Source organism: Rana temporaria, chromosome 13, assembly GCF_905171775.1.
Source record: "Rana temporaria chromosome 13, aRanTem1.1, whole genome shotgun sequence".
In the NCBI taxonomy this organism is placed as follows: domain Eukaryota; kingdom Metazoa; phylum Chordata; class Amphibia; order Anura; family Ranidae; genus Rana; species Rana temporaria.
Genome location: NC_053501.1, coordinates 115,405,176 through 115,429,277, shown reverse-complemented (window position 1 = coordinate 115,429,277; position 24,102 = coordinate 115,405,176). Strand labels below are relative to the sequence as shown.

The 24,102-nt window shown below is 47.8% G+C and overlaps 1 protein-coding gene across 3 annotated transcripts in view; it reads right to left on the bottom strand.

The window, feature by feature from the left end:
- The window catches only part of IGSF9 (immunoglobulin superfamily member 9), a 136,503-nt gene extending 116,627 nt beyond the window's left edge, over positions 1–19,876 (bottom strand). For 2 of the 3 annotated variants that reach the window (XM_040333477.1, XM_040333476.1), the window contains exon 1: positions 19,289–19,875. The gene's annotated coding sequence lies outside the window, so the exon portion shown is untranslated. Of the gene's footprint in view, positions 1–19,288 lie in introns of all 3 variants that reach the window. The other variant, XM_040333475.1, reaches the window with a different exon arrangement.
- Between the last annotated feature and the right edge of the window lie 4,226 nt (positions 19,877–24,102).

The window sequence follows — 24,102 nt, the reverse complement described above, 5'->3', positions numbered from 1 at the left end:
AGTGGATTTTAGCCATCATCAATATGGCTTTAGTGTTAATCGACCAGGCATAATGCCACAATGTAGAGGTACCTTCAAAAGATGGGGATCCGTCAGTGGAGGGAGGGGGTGGTATCTAGGGGAGTTAAGTCAGTAGTTGGATGGTGAAGGTCTGTGAGCTGGGGGGCCATGGTTATGGGAGGGGATCTGTCATTGGTTGGAGGGGATGGTAGGTGGGGGATTTGTGTTGCAGGGCGGGGGACTGGCTCTGCCTCCAAAGGTGGAGGAAGCTGTTTCAGTTGACCTTTTGAGTTAACCAGCAGGTGATTGGTTGCTAGGATGCCCAGCGGGCCTAGCAACCAATTACTAGCTTGTTAATGTGAAAAGTTAACTCCAGCAGCTCCTGCTCTCCATCCAGTAATGTGCTGCCTCCAAATGCTACCTACATATTGGTGTGTGTGGGGGGGGCTAGATGGTGTAAAGGGAGAAAAGGACAGAGAACAATACTTTTTTTTGTGGGGGGGGGGCAGTGCACTACTGTGGGGGGCAGTGATCACTACAGTGGTGGTGGGAGGGGGGGGGTGATGTGTGAAGGCGGAGGACACTGCAGTGGGATGAGGGGGCAGAGGACACTACAGTGGGGGGTGGGATGATGTGGGGGCAGAGGTCACTGCTTTGTGGGGTGGGTGATGTGAAGGGGCAGAGGAAACTACTGCAGGGAGGGGGGGTGAGGCGAAGGGTGCAAAAGGACACTACTGTGGAGGGGGGAAGGGGGCAGAGGACCCTACTGTGGAGGGGGGGGGGGAAGGGGGCAGAGGACACTACTGTGGAGGGGAAGGGGGCAGAGGACACTACTGTGGAGGGGGGGGGGAGGGGGCAGAGGACACTACTGCGGAGGGGGAAGGGGGCAGAGGACACTACTGCGGAGGGGGAAGGGGGCAGAGGACACTACTGTGGAGGGGAAGGGGGCAGAGGACACTACTGCGGAGGGGGGAAGGGGGCAGAGGACACTACTGCAGAGGGGGAAGGGGGCAGAGGACACTACTGCGGAGGGGGAAGGGGGCAGAGGACACTACTGCGGAGGGGGAAGGGGGCAGAGGACACTACTGTGGAGGGGGGGAAGGGGGCAGAGGACCCTACTGTGGAGGGGGAGGGAAGGGGGCAGAGGACACTACTGTGGAGGGGGAAGGGGGCAGAGGACACTACTGTGGAGGGGGAAGGGGGCAGAGGACACTACTGTGGAGGGGGAAGGGGGCAGAGGACACTACTGTGGAGGGGGAAGGGGGCAGAGGACACTACTGTGGAGGGGGGGGGGGGAGGGGGCAGAGGACACTACTGTGGAGGGGGGGGGGGGGAAGGGGGCAGAGGACACTACTGCGGAGGGGGAAGGGGGCAGAGGACACTACTGCGGAGGGGGAAGGGGGCAGAGGACACTACTGTGGAGGGGGGAAGGGGGCAGAGGACCCTACTGTGGAGGGGGAGGGAAGGGGGCAGAGGACACTACTGTGGAGGGGGAAGGGGGCAGAGGACACTACTGTGGAGGGGGAAGGGGGCAGAGGACACTACTGTGGAGGGGGGGGGGGAAGGGGGCAGAGGACACTACGGGGGGGGGGGAAGGGGGCAGAGGACACTACTGTGGAGGGGAAGGGGGCAGAGGACACTACTGTGGAGGGGAAGGGGGCAGAGGACACTACTGTGGAGGGGAAGGGGGCAGAGGACACTACTGCGGAGGGGGAAGGGGGCAGAGGACACTACTGTGGAGGGGAAGGGGGCAGAGGACACTACTGCGGAGGGGGAAGGGGGCAGAGGACACTACTGTGGAGGGGAGGTGATGTAAAGGGGGAAAGAGAACATTGCTGTGGGGGAGGGGCAGAGAACACTATTGTGGGGATTTGGGGGGGGGGGAAGGGGGCAGAGGACACTACTGCGGAGGGGGAAGGGGGCAGAGGACACTACTGCGGAGGGGGAGGGGGGCAGAGGACACTACTGTGGAGGGGAAGGGGGCAGAGGACACTACTGCGGAGGGGGAAGGGGGCAGAGGACACTACTGCGGAGGGGGAAGGGGGCAGAGGACACTACTGCGGAGGGGGAAGGGGGCAGAGGACACTACTGCGGAGGGGGAAGGGGGCAGAGGACACTACTGTGGAGGGGAGGTGATGTAAAGGGGGAAAGAGAACATTGCTGTGGGGGAGGGGCAGAGAACACTATTGTGGGGATTTGGGGGGGGGGGGTACAGAGGACACTACTGTGACAGTGTGTGTTCTTCATGCTGTCTTTTTAATGGAGGCTTGGTAGATATATTTTTTTTAGGACATCCCTGCCCCACCCCCCAAATAAGGGATATCCGATTTCCTTCATGTTGTCCGGGTCGAACTCAACATTTGAAAGGTTGCCTAAAAGGTCATTGTATGCCGTAGCATAACGAATCCCACTAAAAACACCTGAACATACTTTTGGCCATATAGTAGGTGTGATGGTTGAGTGTCTCCAACCTTCCTGTGTCCTCTGGGGATCCTTACTCCTAGAAGATCTCCTAAACTACGGCCCTCCAGCTGTTGCGAAACTACACATCCCATGAGGCATTGTAAAACTCTGACCTTCAAAAGACACGGCCAGGCATGATGGGAATTGTAGTTCCTGAACAACTGGGGGGCCGTAGTTTGGAGACCCCCTGCCACAACCAGTCACTCTACTCTATACGAGATCTGACATTTGTCATATAAAAACATAAAACATAAAACGAATCCCATGTTCTTAAATACGTTGTTAAGACCTTTGAGAAAACCCCAAAAATGTGTTCTTTCACTCAGACTAAAACATTTCGGAAGAATCCAAATCCTTGCCTTAGAAACGGCCACAAAATACAAGGCGACACCAAAAAGTGGAATTTTCGACATCATCCCGAGCAGACATTTCCATTCAATCATATTCCGTGCCGATGCCGTCAAATATTCAAATTCTCAACATTCCGACAAGTTCCAACAAAAACACTCAACTTCCCCGATCGGCCATATTATGCCAAGATTAACACTGCGCCCTTTAGATGGGTCGTAATAATCCAGAACTATTCCTTTTTTTTTTTTTTATTTGCGTTGGGAAAAAAAGTTTATTTTTCTTGGAAATGGGTTTGGAAAAATTGGGTACTTTTGCAACTCTTGCCATGTTGGAAGGACTTTTATTACGGCGATGATAATTCAAACAGACCGTCAGCAGTTTTGGCGCGGCGTTCGTCTGGCGATGCAAGACAGATGTTGGGGGAAAAAAAATAAATAAAAGTTTTCGTATGTTTGGGAGGCCACACGCCGTTCTCCGCCAACAACGAGACCCTTCTGGGAAAATATTATAATTCAGGCCGTGGAGAACTTAGAGAGGTTGAGCCGTCACTAGACGCGTGCGATTCGGTTTGTACAGATTTGTTTTTCAGGTGAAAATTTCATTTGAGGATTCAGATTTATCCGAATTTCCAAATGAACATAGAAACCAAATGGCTCCAAATTTCGAAAAAAAAAAGTTAGAACAAATAATGGCCCAGATTCAGTAAGATTTGCGCATAAATTACGGAGGCACAGGGCAACGATTTTGCCCTGCGCCCCCGCAAATTTGCGCCGCTGCCCTCGATTCACGGAGCAGTAGCTCCGTAAATTGCGAGGGCGCGCCGGCAAAATTGCCCAGCGTACGCGCGCAATTTAAATGATCCCGCAGAGGGCGGGAATCATTTAAATTAGGCGCGTTCCCGCGCCGATCGTAAAGCGCATGCGCCGTCGGGAAACTTTCCCGACGTGCATTGCGGCAAATGACGTCGCAAGGATGTCATTTGCTTCAAAGTGAACGTGAATGGTGTCCAGCGCCATTCACGAATCACTTACGCAAACGACGTGAAATTCAAATTTCGCGACGCGGGAACGGCGGGTATACTTTAGCATTGGCTGCCCCTACTATTAGAAGGGGCAGCCTTACGCTAAACACGCCGTACGGAAACGACGTTACTTGCGTACGCAGGGCTCGCGCAACATTGCGAATCCGTGTTAGTATGCAATTTGCATACTATACACTGAGCACAATGGGAGCGCCCCCTAGCGGTCATCGCAAGAATGCAGCCTAAAATCTGCGTGGCATAAGAGCCTTATGCCACGCAGATTTTAGGCTGCAGTCGGCGTTACGATGTTCCTGAATCAGGAGCATTCGTAACGCCGGCGCAAGCAAGCAATTGCGCTGCTTAACTATGGTTACGCAGGCGCAATTGCTCTCTGAATCCGGGCCAATGAGTGCATTATTATTGTCATTATTCAGATTACTTAATTAGTTCGATAATGATCCAAATTCAGTGTGAATAGCTTAACCACTTAAGCCCCGGACCAATATGCAGGTTAAGGACCTTGCCCCCTTTTTGCGATTCGGCACTGCGTCGTCTTTAACTGACAATTGGCGCGGTCGTGCGACGTGGCTCCCTAACAAAATTGGCGTCCTTTTTTCCCCACAAATAGAGATTTCTTTTGGTGATATTTGATCACCTCTGCGGTTTTTATTTTTTGCGCTATAAACAAAAATAGAGAGACAATTTAAAAAAAAAAAATGCACTATTTTTTACTAGAATAAATATCCTCAAAAAAAAAAAAAAAAAAAAAAAAGGATATAAAAAAAAAAGTTTTTTTCCCTCAGTTTAGGCCGATACGTATTCTTCTACCTATTTTTGGTAATAAAATTCGCAATAAGCGTTTATCGATTGGTTTGCGTAAAATTTATAGCGTTTACAAAATAGGGGATAGTTTTATGGCATTTTTATTAATATTTTTTTTTTTTACTACTAATGGCGGAGATCAGCGATTTTTTTTCGTGACCGCGACATTATGGCAGACACTTCGGACAATTTTGACACATTTTTGGGACCATTGTCATTTTCACAGCAAAAAAAATGCTATAAAAATGCACTGATTACTGTGAAAATGACAATTGCAGTTATGGAGTTAACCACTAGGGGGCGCTGTATGGGTTAGGTGTATCCTCATATGTGTTTCTAACTGTAGAGGGGGGCGGGGCTGGACGTGTGACGTCATTGATCGTCTTTCCCTATATCAGGGAACAGACGATCGATGACACTGCTACTGGGAAGAACGGGGAAGGTGTGTTTACACTCACCTCTCCCCGTTCTTAAGCTCCTGTGACCGATCACGGGACACCGGCGGCGATCGGGTTCGTGGCCGTGGTCACGGAGCTTCGGACCTGGTCGCGTGCGTGCGCCGGCAGCGCACGCGACCCACAGCTGGGCTCTTAAAGGCAACGTACATGTACGTACATGTGCCCAGCCGTGCCATTCTGCCGACGTATATGTGCAGGAGGTGGTCCTTAAGTGGTAATGAGAGGGCACACCTGGGCACTGCCCAGGGGCCCCTGCCCTTTCCTCAAAAAAACAGCTGGTCCTTGAGCCCGGGATGCCCCGAAATTGGGGTAGTCCAGGCTGCCCTTCTACATCCCAGATGTCCCCCCCAGAACTCTGACCCCTCTACACCCTAGACATCCCCTACCTCCTACCTACGTGATTTCTGTTTACCTGCACTGTCTCCATTGTAGGGGCCCTAGAGCATTACTTTGCCCAGGGGCCCATGATGCTATTAAGACGGCCCTGAACAGCTGTGGTTGTCAAGGAGCAGGCGGCCGCCGCATCCTTGACAACCAATACTCATCTGCTGTCCCTTCACTTGCTAAATGACAGATATACATGGGAACGGGTGACTCGCCCTTATGTTTACCTGTCATTTGGCGAGTGTCTCTCCACAGGGTGGTTGTGTTCTGCTTTTTTTTTTTTTTTTTCCGCACAGATCAGTGTTCAACGTGATAGACACTGGATTTACATTAGGGGCCATGTTTTATTTTTTATTTTGTTTTGGTGAATGAGTAGGGGTACAATGTACCCCTACTCATTCACATGGGGGGGGGGGGGGATCTGGGTGCCTCCAGATAATTCACCCCCTGCACCCCCACAACCACCAGGCCAGGGTTGTGGGTAAGAGGCCCTTGTCCTCATCAACATGGGGACAAGGTGCTATATAGGGGGGGTGGCTATCAAAAAATAAAAAATAAATATGTGTGATCTCAACAAGGGTTGAGTCTTCAGCTACAAAACAGAGATCCCCGTTTCACACCAGATCTCAGAGGAGATAGAAAAGCAATCATTTACACTTTATACATCAACCCGTGAGATCTCATCAAGAGTATTGTAACAAGTTCTTTATATCATAAGGGGCCTAGAGAAGAATCTCCCTTTGACGCTACCGCTACTTCGCAACATGCCTGGTCAAATGACCCCCCCCGAGAGCTTTCTTGGTACCAACATAGACCATTCAAAGATGGCCTCTAGCTACTTCCATACCGCGCCTATTCTGGCACTACATTTAAAAATCATAATTTTTTTTCTAGAAAATTATTTAGAACCCCCAAACCTTATATATGGGTTTTTTTTAGAAGACACCCTAGGGAATAAAGTGGCGGTCATTGCAAGTTTTTTCTCGCACTGTATTAGCGCAATAATTTTATCAAACGCCCTTTTAAAAAAAAAAACTGTTTCGTGAATTAAAAAACAACAAAACAGTAAAATTAGCCCTTTTTTTTGTATAATGTGAAAGAAGATGTTACGCCGAGTAAATAGATACCCAACATGTCACGCTTTAAAATTGCGCACACTCATAAAATTGCGCCAAACTTCTCCATAGGCGACACATTTTTTTTTTTTTTTACAGGTTACCAGTTTAGAGTTACAGAGGTCTAGTACGAGAATTGTTGCTCTCGCTCTAACGCACGCGGCGATACCTCACATGTCGGGTTTGAATGGCGTTTACATATGTGGGCGGGACTTACGTGTGCGTTTGCTTCTGAGCGCGAGCTGACAGGGGCGTTTAAAAAAAAAAAGTTATTTTTTTTTTTTTTTACACTTTGACTTTTTTTTTTCTGGATCACTTTTATTCCTATTACAAGGAATGTAAACATCCCTTGTAATGGGAATAGAGTGCGACAGGTCCTCTTTATGGGGAGATGTGGGGTCAATAAGACCCCACATCTCTCCTCCAGACTGGAAAGGATGAGATCGAAAAAAAAAAAAAAAAATTCACTGATCTCATGCTTACCAGCCGCGATTGCGGCTTTGTTTACATCCGCGGCCCAGACGCGACGTTATAACGTCGCGACAGGGCCTCTAACAGGTCATAGAGATGACTGGTGACCATCTGGTCACTGGAAATCTCTATGGTCGTCATTCGGTGGCAGACAATTCTTTCTCCAAGTCCCCGATGGCACGGAAGAGCCCGGAGAAGCTCCCCGATCTTTCTCCAAGTCCCCGATGGCACGGAAGAGCCCGGAGAAGCACCGGATGGCGGCGGGAGGGAGGGGGAAATTCAGGTCCTCCAGGGTGGGGGGTTGGGCTGAAGGTGTACAACTAAATCTTGTAACAAAAAGTTATTGTTGGGAAGCTTAAAAAACGGGAGGCCAATGGAATTCAAGGCCTGTAGCCCTATGGTGAGAGCTCATTGAGATTACGGCCATCAATACCCTACATCAGATGTTCAGCAGGACAATAAGGCTGGTGATAGCAATCTCCTATGGAAGAGCATCATTAAATAATAAAACGTGGACTTTTTAGGAGCAATTCAGGTCCTCCAAGTTGGGGGTGGGGGTTGGGGTTGGGCTGAATGAGTACAACTGCATCCTGTAACAAAAAGTTATTGCTGTGAAGTCCAAAAAAAAAAAAAAAATAGGAGGGCCGGCGGAATTCACGACCTATAGGTCTATGCGGAGATCCCATTGAGATTCTGGCCATCAATACCCTACACAAGATGTTCAGCAGGACAATAAGGCTGGTTGTACAAACGTCCACTGGCAGATCAACTCCTGTCCTGCCCATACATGCGGGCCACATGTCACATCTCCCCCCCAGTGTAACATGTAGGGGGTCCAGAACTGTTAGGGGGGGTGTCTGTGTAATGTAAAAGGGTCCAGAGGTGCAGGGTGCTATGTAATGTAAAGGGGTCCAGAGGTGCAGGGTGCTGTGTAATGTAAAGGGGTCCAGAGGTGCAGGGTGCTGTGTAATGTAAAGGGGTCCAGAGGTGCGGTGCTGTGTAATGTAAAGGGGTGCAGGGTGCTGTGTAATGTAAAGGGGCCCAGAGGTGCAGGGTGCTGTGTAATGTAAAGGGGTCCAGAGGTGCAGGGTGCTATGTAATGTAAAGGGGTGCAGGGTGCTGTGTAATGTAAAGGGGTCCAGAGGTGCAGGGTGCTGTGTAATGTAAAGGGGTCCAGAGGTGCATGGTGCTGTGTAATGTAAAGGGGTCCAGAGGTGCAGGGTGATGTGTAATGTAAAGGGGTCCAGAGGTGCAGGGTGCTGTGTAATGTAAAGGGGTCCAGGAGGTGCAGGGTGCTGTGTAATGTAAAGGGGTCCAGGAGGTGCAGGGTGCTGTGTAATGTAACGGGGTCCAGGAGGTGCAGGGTGCTGTGTAATGTAACGGGGTCCAGAGGTGCAGGGTGCTGTGTAATGTAAAGGGGTCCAGAGGTGCAGGGTGCTGTGTAATGTAAAGGGGTCCAGAGGTGCAGGGTGCTGTGTAATGTAAAGGGGTCCAGAGGTGCAGGGTGCTGTGTAATGTAAAGGGGTCCAGAGGTCCAAGGTGCTGGAACCCCAAATCCCATCGTTACCGCCGCCGCGTAGCCATGTATGGGTGGGGCGGGTGTACAGAAGCTGATCTATTGATCGACTTTGTACAACCCGCCTCGTTGTCCTACTGAACATCTGTGTAGAGGTCAGCGGTAACAATATTGCTTCATGGTTTACAAGTAGGGTGACTACATTTCCAAAACGGGAATTCAAGGACAACCCCCCACGCCAAAAAAAAGATTTTGCCAATTTTGGGGGGCAAAAAAGCAAACAGTGGTCACCAGTTTGGACAGGTTGACAGCTTCATTACTGTCCCCCACTTGTGTCACCTTCTTTTTCTTCATTACTGTTCCCTCAGTTGTTGTCCCCTTGTGTCACCTTCATTGTCCTCCTTGTGTCAACCTTCATTACTGTCCTCCAGTGCCCCCACTTGGGACACGTTCCATTCCAATCCTCGCCTTCTAATATCCCTGGTTTGTCCAGGGTCCCTCAGACAGTCGGGTGGGCGGGCCACGGGCAGGAGGAGGAGGAGGAGAAGTCGGGGGCAGCTATGTATCAGAGCCAGTGAGCACTGCAGATGCCACCCGGTGGTGGGCTGTGGGCGCCAGAGAAGGAGGCGACTTGAAATACTGGAGCAAAGAAGATCACACCAGTCCCTGCAAGTTACTCTGGGCACCGGAAAAGGAGGAGGTGGGTGGAGACCGCAGTCACAGTGCAGTACTAGGCGCACTCTGAGTCTCTGACTGACGTCACTGGTTGCTAGATGCCAAGCGGCCCTAGCAACCAGTTCCGACAAGCAGTTAGTAGGTTGGCTGTGTCTTCTATTTCATTCTGGGACACTGCATTGTCCCGGAATAAAGTTGCCCGGGACATGTGGGCACCCTAATTACAAGTGGTTGGAAAGAAACTTTTATGGGATTCAGCCTGACGTCTCGATATTACCCAAGGACTCTCTAAGAAATGGAGGCCTCCAGTCCAGAGGAAAGGCATTGCGCTTGCCGGCGTCCTGAGGGATAAGCATCGGTGACTGCGAGATACGGTAACCTTGCCGGTTCAGCTCGTCCTGAAGGACAATAGACTTGGGAAAGCTGATCAGGGCTTGACGAGGATTGAAAGGGTTCCAATACTTTTTTTTTTGAGTGCAGATTAAAAGAAGATCTGAGCCACTGACTGCACGGTTATGAAACCGAGAACGACTGCGAGGGGAACGTTCTACCGAAAACGATGTGTAGGATTCCTTCCCATTGTAGACAACCATGATCTGAGATTGACACACATATATCAAGATAGAGAAAACGTGAATTTTTTCAAAGGGCCAACAATCATTTTGTGTGTCTATTATTTTCACCGTAAGACAGGGGTCTCCAAACTTTCTAAACAAAAGGGCCAGTTTATTATCCTTTTCGATTTGAGAGGGGCTGGACTGTGGCCAGTAGGAGTCAAAAATGTCCTGGCATCGGTAACAATGCCCCACCATTGGTGCCACCAACAGGAATAGTGTCCCACCATTGGTGCCACCAACAGGAATAGTGTCCCACCATTGGTGCCACCAATAGGAATAGTGTCCCACCATTGGTGCCACCAACAGGAATAGTGTCCCACCATTGGTGCCACCAACAGGAATAGTGTCCCACCATTGGTGCCACCAACAGGAATAGTGTCCCATCAACAGGAATAGTGTCCCACCATTGGTGCCACCAATAGGAATAGTGTGCCACCAACAGGAATAGTGTCCCACCATTGGTGCCACCAACAGGAATAGTGTGCCACCAACAGGAATAGTGTCCCACCATTGGTGCCTCCAATAGGAATAGTGTCCCACCATTGGTGCCACCAATAGGAATAGTGTCCCGCCATTGGTGCCACCAATAGGAATAGTGTCCCGCCATTGGTGCCACCAATAGGAATAGTGTCCCGTCATTGGTGCCACCAACAGGAATAGCGTCCCGCCATTGGTGCCACCAACAGGAATAGCGTCCCGCCATTGGTGCCACCAACAGGAATAGCGTCCCGCCATTGGTGCCACCAACAGGAATAGCGTCCCGCCATTGGTGCCACCAACAGGAATAGCGTCCCGCCATTGGTGCCACCAACAGAAAGAGCGTCCCGCCATTGGTGCCACCAACAGGAATAGTGTCCCACCATTGGTGCCACCAACAGGAATAGCGTCCCACCATTGGTGCCACCAACAGGAATAGCGTCCCACCATTGGTGCCACCAACAGGAATAGCGTCCCACCATTGGTGCCACCAACAGGAACAGCGTCCCATCATTGGTGCCACCAATAGGAACAGTGTCCCATCATTGGTGCCACCAATAGGAATAGTGCCCCATCATTGGTGTCAGTGAAAGGAACGGTGCCCCATATTTGGTGTCACTCGTAGGAATAATGTCCCATCATTGGTGTCAATGGGAGGAATGGTACCTCAAGTGCCTGATAAAGACAAGCAAAGGGACACATCCCGGGGCTGCAGTTTGGAGACCACTGCTGTAAGACAATCAACGAACATAAAAGGATTTGGCGGGTAAAGTTACGACACCGACAACTTTCCCGGTATACACAACCATCGTTTCAATCTTTATGCCAACATCATATCCATAAAATTCTCAAAGGGAAGAATTCAGGTCTACGAACTGACCACAAGACACGCTCTGGTGGAGATCGGGGTAGGAGTCCCCCAAAGGGCCCTCCTTGTGCCAATAGGAGCTAAAAGTGGGAATCCTGCCTGGGATTACGGGACAGGGGTGGAAAAGCATAAAAGTGTTGACTTCCACCTCCAGTGTAGAACAGGAAATACAGAGCAGAGATGGTGACAACCCCAACATCTCCCAACGTTGTCACCCCTTCTGGAGGAGGAGGAGTTGAGCCACATGGGCCCACCAGACTCCACCCATAACTGGAATATCACCGACCGGCTGGTGCGACTGGCGCCCTTAAAAACCAAATAGAGCCAGCTGGACATTTTGACGCAAAAGAGAAAGTTCAATATTTACCCGAGATGTACAAACAAGAGGTTTACGGGACGACGACCTCAACAACAATATGCATCAGAAAAATCACAGCGAGCGAAACCACATGATCAACAAATGTCCCTGCTGAAGCCACTGAGGAGCACCGCTAGAAACGTCACTGGAAAGGAGGTACAACAAGTGACAAGTCAAGTCAGACAGGTGTCTGTGCAAAGAATGCAGCAGCAGCAGGAGTGAGACTCAAGCAAGTCTCAACCAGGGAAAGAAAAAGCCTCAACCTGCTCTGATCTTCCCACCTATGAGGGATTCCCACCATCCCTGTGCTTTGTTTCTAGGTCTGTATACCTACTGTGCCCATTATGAGGGGTTCCCACCATCCCTGTGCTGAGTTCCCGGGTCTGTACACCTGCTGTGCCCATTATGAGAGGTTTCCACCATCCCTGTGCTGAGTTCCCGGGTCTGTACACCTGCTGTGCCCATTATGAGAGGTTCCCATGATCCTTGTTGCATTTATTGTAAATGGTGGAGAATGCGGGCAGCACAGTTAGCACCAATGCCTTGCAGCACTGGGGTCCTCAGTTTGAATCATGGTCAGGACCCCTGCTGTGCCCATTATGAGGGGTTTCCACCATCCCTGTGCTGAGTTCCCGGGTCTGTACACCTGCTGTGCCCATTATGAGGGGTTCCCACCATCTCTGTGCCGAGTTCCCGGGTCTGTACACCTGCTGTGCCCATTATGAGGGGTTCCCACCATCCCTGTGCTGAGTTCCCGGGTCTGTACACCTGCTGTGCCCATTATGAGGGGTTCTGACCATCCCTGTGCTGAGTTCCCAGGTCTGTACCCCTGCTGTGCCCATTATGAGGGGTTGCCACCATCCCTGTGCTGAATTCTCAGGTCTGTGCACCCGCTGTGCCCATTATGAGGGGTTCTCACCATCCCTGTGCCGAGTTCTCGGGTCTGTACACCCGCTGTGCCCATTATGAGGGGTTCCCACCATCCCTGTGCTGAGTTCCCGGGTCTGTACACCCGCTGTGCCCATTATGAGGGGTTCTCACCATCCCTGTGCCGAGTTCTCGGGTCTGTACACCCGCTGTGCCCATTATGAGGGGTTCCCACCATCCCTGTGCTGAGTTCCCGGGTCTGTACACCCGCTGTGCCCATTATGAGGGGTTCTCACCATCCCTGTGCCGAGTTCTCGGGTCTGTACACCCGCTGTGCCCATTATGAGGGGTTCCCACCATCCCTGTGCTGAGTTCCCGGGTCTGTACACCCGCTGTGCCCATTATGAGAGGTTCCCACATCCCTGTGCTGAGTTCCCGGGTCTGTACACCCGCTGTGCCCATTATGAGGGGTTCCCACCATCCCTGTGCTGAATTCTCAGGTCTGTGCACCCGCTGTGCCCATTATGAGGGGTTCCCACCATCCCTGTGCTGAATTCTCAGGTCTGTGCACCCGCTGTGCCCATGAGGGGTTCCCACCATCCCTGTGCTGAGTTCCCAGGTCTGTACACCTGCTGTGCCCATTATGAGGGGTTCCCACCATCCCTGTGCTGAGTTCCCAGGTCTGTACACCTGCTGTGCCCATTATGAGGGGTTCCCACCATCCCTGTGCCGAGTTGCCGGGTCTGTACACCTGCTGTGCCCATTATGAGGGGTTCCCACCATCCCTGTGCTGAGTTCCCGGGTCTGTACACCTGCTGTGCCCATTATGAGGGGCTCCCACCATCCCTGTGCTGAGTTCCCGGGTCTGTACACCTGCTGTGCCCATTATGAGGGGTTCCCACCATCCCTGTGCTGAGTTCCCGGGTCTGTACACCTGCTGTGCCCATTATGAGGGGTTCCCACCACCCCTGTGCCGAGTTCTCTTATGGTAACCCGGACAGACAAGAACGCAGAAACAAACTCCACCTGCAACTAAAATACCATTTTTGAGTGAACAAATCCATTAAAAATGAAGGACGTGAAAAGTTGAATAAAGTTATAAGAATTTTGACTGTTTTTTTTCTAATGGCGTTGGCGGCTTTTAATAAAAATACATGAAATCTTTCTATCAGGATATATTATCCATCTTCAGCACAACACACATTGCATAGCGAGGAAATACAAAACACGTCTAAAATGCCCCATTATATATAAATAGTTTTAAAAATATAACACACATTATATATATATATATATATATATATATATATATATATATATATATATATATATATATATATCTTTCCATATATTGAAATTAGTTTTTTAAGTTTTAACAAATTAAAACTTAATGAGATATAGAATATATATTATATATCTCATTAAGTTTATATATATATATATATATATATATATATATATATATATATATATATATATATATATATATATATATATATATATATATATATATATATATATATATATATATATATATATATATATATATATATATATGAGAGAGAGAGAGAGAGATATAGATAGAGATATAGATAGAGATATAGATAGAGATATAGATAGAGATATAGATAGAGATATAGATAGAGATATAGATAGAGATATAGATAGAGATATAGATATACAGTTGTGTTCAAAATTATTCAACCCCCCAATGCTGTAAAGGGTTTTAGGGAATTTAGTGTACATTTGTAATTGTATTCAGAATGAAATCCTACAAGGACTTCTTAAAGAAGCATATGCAGCTAAAATGACATCAATCGGTTTTGTAATACAGTAGTAAATATTTATTTTGTGAATTCTTCATTTACACAATTATTCAACCCCTTAAAGACTACCACTCTGAGGAACAGAGGTTCATTGAAGTTCAATTTCATGGATGTCAGGGAGCAGCAATAAAGCCTAATAAGCATTAATTAGGCAGCTTTAAAATGACTGTGATACTCAGCTCCTTCTAGACATTTACTGGTGTGGTTACAAACATGGTGAGGTCAAGGGAATGGTCCAGGAAGACAAGAGAAGAGGTGATTACTCTTCACAGGAAGGGCAATGGCTATAAGAAGATTGCAAAGATGTTAAACATACCAAGAGACACCATAGGAAGCATCATTCACAAATTCAAGGCAAAGGGCACTGTTGAAACGCTACCTGGTCGTGGCAGAAAGAAGATGCTGACTTCGACTGCTGTGCGCTACCTGAAGCGTAGAGTGGAGAAAAGTCCCCTTGTGACTGCTGAGGAACTGAGAAAATATTTGTCAGATGTGGGTACTGAAGTTTCTGCTCAGACAATACGGCGCACACTGCGTAATGAAGGCCTCCATGCCAGAACTCCCAGGTGCACCCCCTTGCTGTCTCTAAAGAATAAGAAGAGTCGACTGCAGTATGCCAAAAGTCATGTGGACAAACCACAGAAGTTTTGGGATTGTGTTCTGTGGACTGATGAAACTGTTTGGGCCCATGGATCAACGCTATGTTTGGAGGAGGAAGAACAAGGCCTATGATGAAAAGAACACCTTGCCTACTGTGAAGCATGGCGGGGGTTCAATCATGCTTTGTGGCTGTTTTGCTTCTGCAGGTACAGGGAAGCTTCAGCGTGTGCAAGGTACCATGAATTCTCTTCAGTACCAGGAGATAGTGGATAACAATGTGATGCAGTCCGTCACAAACCTGAGGCTTGGGAGACGTTGGACCTTTCAACAGGACAATGATCCCAAGCATACCTCCAAGTCCACTAGAGCATGGTTGCAGATTAAAGGCTGGAACATTTTGGAGTGGCCATCGCAGTCACCAGACTTAAATCCGATTGAGAACCTCTGGTGGGACTTAAAGAAAGCAGTTGCAGTGCGCAAGCCTAAGAATGTGACTGAACTGGAGGCTTTTGCCCATGACGAATGGGCGAAGTTACCCGTAGATCGCTGCAAGACACTTGTGTCAAGCTATGCTTCAAGTTTAAAAGCTGTTCTAACTGTAAAAGGATGTTGTACTAAGTACTAAGATTGAATGTCACTTGGGGGTTGAATAAAACTGATAATGATGTGAGCACAGAAAAGACATTTGTGGTTATTTCATTATAAATGTTATGTTATATTTGTCTGACCTACACGTGCCTCTTTGATTTAATTGTAAGCAGGATGACTGAATGATCAAAATCAATGTCAAACTGGGCAAAACAATCAATTTCAGTGGGGGGTTGAATAATTTTGAACACAACTGTAGATATAGATATAGAGTAATAAAAACAAAAAAAAACAAACACACATTACAGGGCATGTCCAAAACAATTCAATAAAGTTTTAACAAACTAAAAAGGTAACCTTTTAACCTTTATTTAACACGTAGACATGCGTTGCAATATGTTTTTTTTATATATAAAACAGTTAAAAGCAAAATTCCCTGGGCACTGGATGACCTTGTCCCGAAACTGGGCACCAGGAAAGGAAAAAATTACCGAAAGTACTAAAATTTCCTTTTCTATATAAGTCGAGGCACTTCCTGTTTAATGGGTGACAATGCTCTGTCCCCGTCTCCCGTTTGTGCTCCGGCGTTGTCACACCTGACACAAGGGGGGTTGATTTACTAAAACTGGAGAGCGCAAAGTATGGCGTTTTATGGTAACCAATCAGCTTCTAAATTCAGTATGTTCATGAACAGTGGGGGGGGGGGGGTGTGCAGTTTTTTTTACATCTTTTGCCCTGGGCACTGGTTGACCTTGTCCCCGGGGACTGGGCACCAGGAAAGAAAAATTACGGAAAGATAAAGTACAACATTTTCTGTTCTATATGAGTTGAGGCACTTCCTGTTTAATGGGTGACAACGCACTTTCCCTGCTTCCGGAATGTGCTCTGTGTTGTCACACTGTCTGGGTGACAACACCAGGCATGTTTCCATCAGGGAAGCCATCGTAAGAAGCGCGTATGTAGGCCAGAAGTGACTGCAAAGAGGCTGCAGGAGATTAGTACCACCGGATTAAAAAAAAAAGAGAGAGAAGAAAAAAAGGGAAGAGAAAAAAGAAAAAAAGGGAAGAGAAAAAAGAAAAAAGGGGACTAGAAGAAAAAAGGGAAGAGGAAACAAATAAATAAAAAAGGAAAGAGAAAAAACGAAAAAAAGGGAAGAGAAAAAAGAAAAATGGGAAGAGAAAAAAGGGAAGAGAAAAAAGAAAAAAAAGGGAAGAGAAAAAAGGGAAGGGAAAAAAGAAAAAAGGGAAGGGAAAAAAGAAAAAAGGGAAGAGAAAAAAGAAAAAGGGAAGAGAAAAAAGAAAAAAGGGGACTAGAAGAAAAAAGGGAAGAGGAAACAAATAAATAAAAAAGGAAAGAGAGAAAAAATAAAAAAGGGAAGAGAGAAAAAATAAAAAAGGGAAGAGGAAACAAATAAATAAAAAAAGGAAAGAGAAAAAAGAAAAAAGGAAAGAGAAAAAAGAAAAAAGGGAAGGGAAAAAAGAAAAAAGGGAAGAGAAAAAAGAAAAAGGGAAGAGAAAAAAGAAAAAGGGAAGAGAAAAAAGGTTAAAGAAGAAAAAAAAAGGGAAGAGAAAAAAGAAAAGTGAAGAGAAAAGAAAAGAAAAAAATAAAAATAGGGACGAAAAAAAAAATTCCTGACAAAAACACAATTAAAAAGGTATAGTGTTACTTTGGTTTTAATCAAGCTTCCTATATATAAAAAGTTCAGTACCAGTATTGTCATCGACTTAATAAAGCTTTAAAAGAAAAAAAAAAAAAAATCCCAGCACCGAGATAACAAGAAACTTTGTAACTGTAAATATTTTCATTGTAAAAAGGAAACATGTTATATAAAAAGGCAACAATGTATCGTTTAGGGGCTGCTATGTAATTAGGCGACATTCAAACTAGGTTGGGCTCACGTGTGGAAAAACGGGAGGGGGGGCGTACTTTTTTTTTTCAGTATAATTTAAATATGTATGCGCGAGTATTAACCCCGTAAGCGCCAAGTAGAATTCAACATAGCCCCCCCCCTCCCAAGCACCACACACCTCCCCAGGTTCATCACCGCCGTTATCGGTAAAGGCCAAATCAAGATGCCGACCCCCTTTTTTTGGGGGGGTCCAAGAGTCTCCGGTACGGTAGCCCCCCCCCTACAACGTTTAGTCTAGAGGCTCATTACAAAAGGGAGCGCGCTACACCCCATCGCCCCCGAAAGCCCAGACCAAATCCCATTAGAGACAAATTGAGGCCTGGGGATTTAGAGCCCAGGAAATCCCGTTTCCCATTGTGGTGACACCGGAGAGCCAACTCCCCCCCCCCCCCCCCCCCCGTGGAGAGCCAACTACCCCCCCCCCCCCCTCGCCGACAGCCAGCTCAGTCTACTGGAAATATTGTTACCCTGATTAGGCCATTGTTACCCCGATTACGACGCCGCAGTCAGCGGTGGCTTATCCCCATCGTAAAAAAAAACAACATACACAACGGTGAATGCCCCCCCCCCCCCTCACTCATTACCCCCCCCCCTGCCAAGAAGTAAAAAAACAAAAACAGAACGCCGATTTCGCCTATTCTTACCCGGAACGGGGTGCCCCGTGGCCCACAATGCAAGACCACCATCCTTTGTCCATCAACCTGCGCCCCCCCACCCAACGTAATTCCGCATGACACCCGTCTCCGTCCCCCCCGTCTCAGCCTGTGACCTTGACATGCCAAGCCCCCCCCCCCCCGCCTACTAAATTGCAAGCTCTGTGGTCAAGAAAATATAAAAGTTAAAGGGCGTCAGGTGTGGTGGTGGTGGGGAGGAGGAGGGGGATATTATCTGTATTAAAAAAAGGAGTTAATAAGTCCTTCCTATCGGGGAGTCTTCTCTGCCCACCGCAGGAAAATTGTAAAAAAAATTATTGTGCCGTCAAAACGGGAGCGGGGTACGCCCCGTGGCCCCCGAGAAACGGGATTAAAAAAGGGAATCGCGTTTCACGGGAAAGGAGAAAAAATAGATAAAAAAGGGTGAGAGGGGTTGGGGGGGTCCTTTTATAAACGATCCAGAAGCCATCTGCCTGCCAGACCACCGAGAGAGAGAAAATAAAAACAGAAAAATTTAAATCCCCTCTACACAAAGAGATCTTCCCGTGTTTTGGGGGCCATCCAGCGTACGAGGCTTGAGCCAATGACAGCGAAGAGGGGGGAAAAAAAATAAAAAATAAACGCGTATGGATGGTCCTCCGGTAACACGGAGCAGGTGCAATCGTTGGATTTTTCGGGAAGAGAAAAAGGGGAGAGATGGAAAAAGCAAAAAAACAACAACAAAAAAATAAACAAGTAAAAAAAAAAAATATATATGTAGATAAAAAAAAAGAAAAACAAACACAAACAGCAAAAAAATAAACAAGTAAAATAAATAAATAAAATAAAATAAAATAAAAAATATATATATATATGTCGATAAAAAAAAAAATAAATAAAAAAAAAAACACAAACAGCAAAAAAATAAACAAGTAAAATAAATAAATTAAATAAAAAATATATATGTGTCGATTAAAAAAAATAAATAAAAATTAGCACATTTTTGGAAAGGTTTAAAAAAATAATTAAAAAAAAAAAAATAAAAAAAAGGCAAAAAATAAATAAATATATATATTATATATATAAAAAAAAATTATGAGCACATTTTTTTGAATGGTTGAAAAAAAAATACACAAAATAAATCAACAAGTCGGTGGACGGAGACACCAGCCTGGTCGCGTTGCCAGCTGCCACATGCGACGCGTGTGCCCGCCTTTAAGGGGTTAAAGAGAGGGTTGTACACAATGCAACTGGGCAGCGCCAGGCTTACCTGAAGGTGCGGGCCCAGTCGACGTCCAGGATTCCGAGCATGGGCAAGGGCGGACGGGCTCAGGTTGGACAGAAGCGGAGGGGGGGGGGTGGTCCAACTGATGGCTGTCAAGGGGGCATGCAGGTGATGCCGCCCCCCCTCTATGTTTCGTTTAAGAGGTCCACCCAGTACCTGTTGCCAGCTAAGGGGTCCAGTTGCAAGGCGGGCGCCTCCCTCCTCCAGAAGCCCCCCGCGGGCGCACCCCGGTGCCGCTTGCCAGTCCTCCGCCGCTACGGCGGCCGGGTGCTCGCTCCTCCAGTAACGACGCCCTCTGGCACATGTGGCGGTGGCGGCGGCGGTGCCCCCCCTCCTATCTCTTGTCGCCTTGCAGAACGCAACACCCGAGAGGAGGGACGCAGGATTGGTGGTGGTGTTGGTTTGGGGGGGGGGGAGGAGGTGTGCAAAGGCTTGGCAGCAAGGCTGACACTCTCCTAGGCTCCTGTATGTGTGTCTGTCTGTCTCTCTCCCCTGAATTCCCCCTTCTCCCTCCTTTCTAAGTCTCTGCCAGCCTGCAACTTGCAAACATAATAGTAGGAGTGCCCCATGATGCTCTGGTCCCACCCACTCTTTCAATCAAGCGCCCATTGTTTCCACAGCAACAACCAATGGGGGCCCCTGGTTGCCAGAACTGCCCTCTGCCTGCCTGCTCTGATAGGTGCAGCCCCTGCAGCCAATGGGAGGGGGGGGGAAAGCTCTCAGTGTGCACAGTGCAGCCTGGGATGTGTAGTACTCGCGCCGAGCTGGCCAAAAAAGAAAAGGTGGAAATGTTGGCTGTCACTCTGGCGCCACCCGCTGGCCGCTTTGGTGTACTGCACCAGAAAGGAGCACATGTTCCCATTCATCCGCGCTCCATGTTTACAAATACTGATCTCAATTTCCCCCAAAATCCATTCCCCACAAATGATTCTCTTCCTCGGGTTCCTGCTGTTACTTCCATGTTTAGAAATAAAGCAACGACTGATACATATTGGGGGAGATTTACAGAATGTGCTGCAGCTGTGCATGGTAACCAATCAGCTTCCAGGTTTCAAAGCTTTATTGGACAAGCTGATTGGTTACTATGCACAGCTGCACCACATTCTGAGCGAACCAGTTTTAGTAAATCTCCCCCCCATTGAGAGCTCTTTATTTTATATGTAGACATTTTACTGTCCAGATATATGTGTTGAAATGAGATGATCAATGTGCGCTCAACATTCGCTCAACGTGCAACCAATCAATACTAAACGTGCGCTCAACATTCGCTCAACATGCACCCAACCAATACTCAATGTGCCCTCAACATGCATCCAACCAATACTCAATGTGCGCTCAACATTCGCTCAACGTGCACCCAATCAATAATCAATGTGCGCTCAACATTCGCTCAACGTGCACCCAATCAATACTAAACGTGCGCTCAACATACGTCTAACATGCACCCAAACAATACTCAACGTGCTCTCAACATTCGCTCAACGTGCACCCAATCAATACTCAATGTGCGCTCAACATTCGCTCAACGTGCACCCAATCAATAATCAATGTGCGCTCAACATTCGCTCAACGTGCACCCAATCAATACTCAATGTGCGCTCAACATTCGCTCAACGTGCACCCAACCAATACTCAATGTGCTCTCAACATACACCTAACGCGCACCCAAACAATACTTAACATGCTCACAACATTCGCTCAACATGCACCCAACACAACTAATACTCAACGCGCGCTCAACATACGCCTAACATGCACCCAACCAATACTCAACATGCGCCTAACATGCACCCAACCAATACTCAACATGCGCTCAACATGCACCCAACCAATACTCAATGTGCTCTCAACATGCACCCAACCAATACTCAACGTGCGCACAACATTCGCTCGACATGCACCCAACACAACTAATACTCAACGTGCGCTCAACCTACGCCTAACATGCACCCAATCAATACTAAAAGTGCGCTCAACATACGCCTAACATGCACCCAAACAAAAATCAATGTGCGCTCAACATTCGCTCAACGTGCACCCAATCAATACTAAACGTGCGCTCAACATACGCCTAACATGCACCCAACCAATACTCAATGTGCTCTCAACATGCACCCAACCAATACTCAACGTGCTTTCAACATGCACCCAACCAATACTCAACGTGCGCACAACATTCGCTTGACATGCACCCAACACAACTAATATTCAACGTGCGCTCAACATACGCCTAACATGCACCCAACCAATACTCAACATGCGCTCAACATTCGCTCAACATGCACCCAACCCAAACAATACTCAACGTGCGCTCAACATACGCCTAACATGCACCCAACCAATACTCAACATTCGCTCAACATGCACCCAACTCAACTAATACTCAACGTGCGCTCAACATGCACCCAACCCAAACAATACTCAATGTGCGCGCAACATACGCCTAACATGCACCCAACCAATACTCAACGTACGCTCAACATGCACCCAACCCAACCAATAATCAACGTGCGCTCAACATGCACCCAACCAATACTCAACACAAGAGGGACAGTTATGGAGGAAAAAGGGGTTGGGAGATTTGGGTCGAGAAGAGGAACAGTTATGGAGGATAAAGGGATGGGGAGGATTTGGGTCCAGCAGAAGGATGGTTGTGGAGGAGAGGGATAGAGGGATTTGGGTTCAGAAGAGAGACAGTTGAGAAGGAGACAGGGATGAAAGAAATGTGGGTCCAGAAGATGGACAGTTGTGAAGGAGAACGGGACGGAAGAATATTGGTTCAGAAGAGAGACAATTAATGAGAAGGAAAATTTGGGGCCAAGAGGAGGGACAGTTGTGGAGGAAAGAGGATATGGTCTAGAAGATTGACAGTTATGGAAGAACAAAGGGTGGGGGGATTTGGGTATAGAAGAGGAACCATTTTGGAGAAGAGAGTTTGGGTTCAGAAGAGGGATGGGTATGGAGGAAAAAGAGGTTGTGAGATTCTGGTCCAGAAGAGGGACAGTTGTGGAGGAGAATGTGATGGGGAGGATTTGGGTCCAGCAGAAGGATGGTTGTTGAGGAGAACGGGATGGAGGGATTTTGTTTAGAAGAGAAACAGTTGAGAAGGAGAGAGGGATGCAGGAAATTTGGGTCCAGAAGATGGACAGTTATGGAGAACGGGATGGAAGAATATTGGCTCAGAAGAGAGACAGTTGAGAAGGAGAGAGGGATGCAGGAAATTTGGGTCCAGAAGATGGACAGTTGTGGAGGAGAACGGGATGGAAGAATATTGTCTCAGTAGAGAGACAGTTATTGAGGAGAAGGAACATTTTGGGCCAAGAGGAAGGACAGTTGCGGAGGAAAGAGGGATGCAGTATATTGGTCCTGAACAGTGATAGCGAACCTTGGCACCCCAGATGTTTTGGAACTACATTTCCCATGATGCTCCACTACATCGCATAGTGCACGAGCAGCATGGGAAATGTAGTTCCAAAACATCTGGGGTGCCAAATTTCGCCATCACTGCTCTAGAAGATTGACAGTTATGGAGGAACAAGGGGTGGGGGGATTTGGGTATAGAAGAGGAAACGTTTTGGAGGAGAGAGGGTTGGATAGATTTGGGTCAGAGACAGTTGCGTAGGAGAGAGGGATGGAGGAATTTGGGTACAGGAGAGGGAAGTTGAGGAAGAGAAAGAGTTGGATGGATTTGGGTCCCGAAGAGAGACAGCTGTGGAGTAGAGAGAGAAGTATCTGGGACTAGAAAGGGGACAATTGTGGAGTAGAGAGGGATTGGGGTCCAGAAGAGGGACAGATAAAGAGGAGAGGGGGGTGGAGGATTTGGATCCAGAGGAAAAACAGTTGAGGAGGAGAGAGGAATGGAGAGATTTGGGTTCAGAAGAGGAATCATTATGGAGGAACAGGGAGATTTTGGTTCAGAAGAGGGATGGGTATGGAGGAATTTGGTTTCAGAAGAGGGATGGGTATGGAGAAATGGAGGAATTTGGGTTCAGAAGAGGGATAGGTATGGAGGAATGGGGAGAGTTGGTTTCAGAAGAGGGATCGTTATGGAGGAATGGGGAGATTTGGGTTCAGAAGAGGGATGGGTAGGGAGGAATGGGGAGATTTGGGTTCAGAAGAGGGATGGGTATGGAGGAATGGGAAGAGTTGGGCTCAGAAGAGGGATGGGTATGGAGGAATGGGGAGATTTGGGTTCAGAAGAGGGATGGTTATGGAGGAATGGAGGACTTTGATTTCAGAAGAGCGATGGGTATGGAGAAATGGAGGAATTTGGGTTCAGAAAAGGGATGGGTATGGAGGAATTGAGGAATTTGGGTTCAGAAGAGGGATGGGTATGGAGGAATGGGGAGATTTGGGTTCAGAAGAGGGATGGGTAGGGAGGAATGGGGAGATTTGGGTTCAGAAGTGGGATGGGTATGGAGGAATGGGGAGAATTTGGTTCAGAAGAGGGATGGGTATGGAGGAATGGGGAGATTTGGGTTCAGAAGAAGGATGGGTATGGAGGAATGGGGAGATTTGGGTTCAGAAGAGGGATAGTTATGGAGGAATGGGGAGATTTGGGTTAAGAAGAGGGATGGGTATGGAGGAATGGGGAGATTTGGGTTCAGAAGAGGGATGGGTATGGAGGAATGGGGACATTTGGGTTCAGAAGAGGGATGGGTAGGGAGGAATGAGGAGATTTGGGTTCAGAAGAGGGATGGGTATGGAGGAATGGGGAGATTTGGGTTCAGAAGAGGGATGGGTATGGAGGAATGGGGAGATTTGGGTTCAGAAGAGGGATGGGTATGGAGGAATGGAGG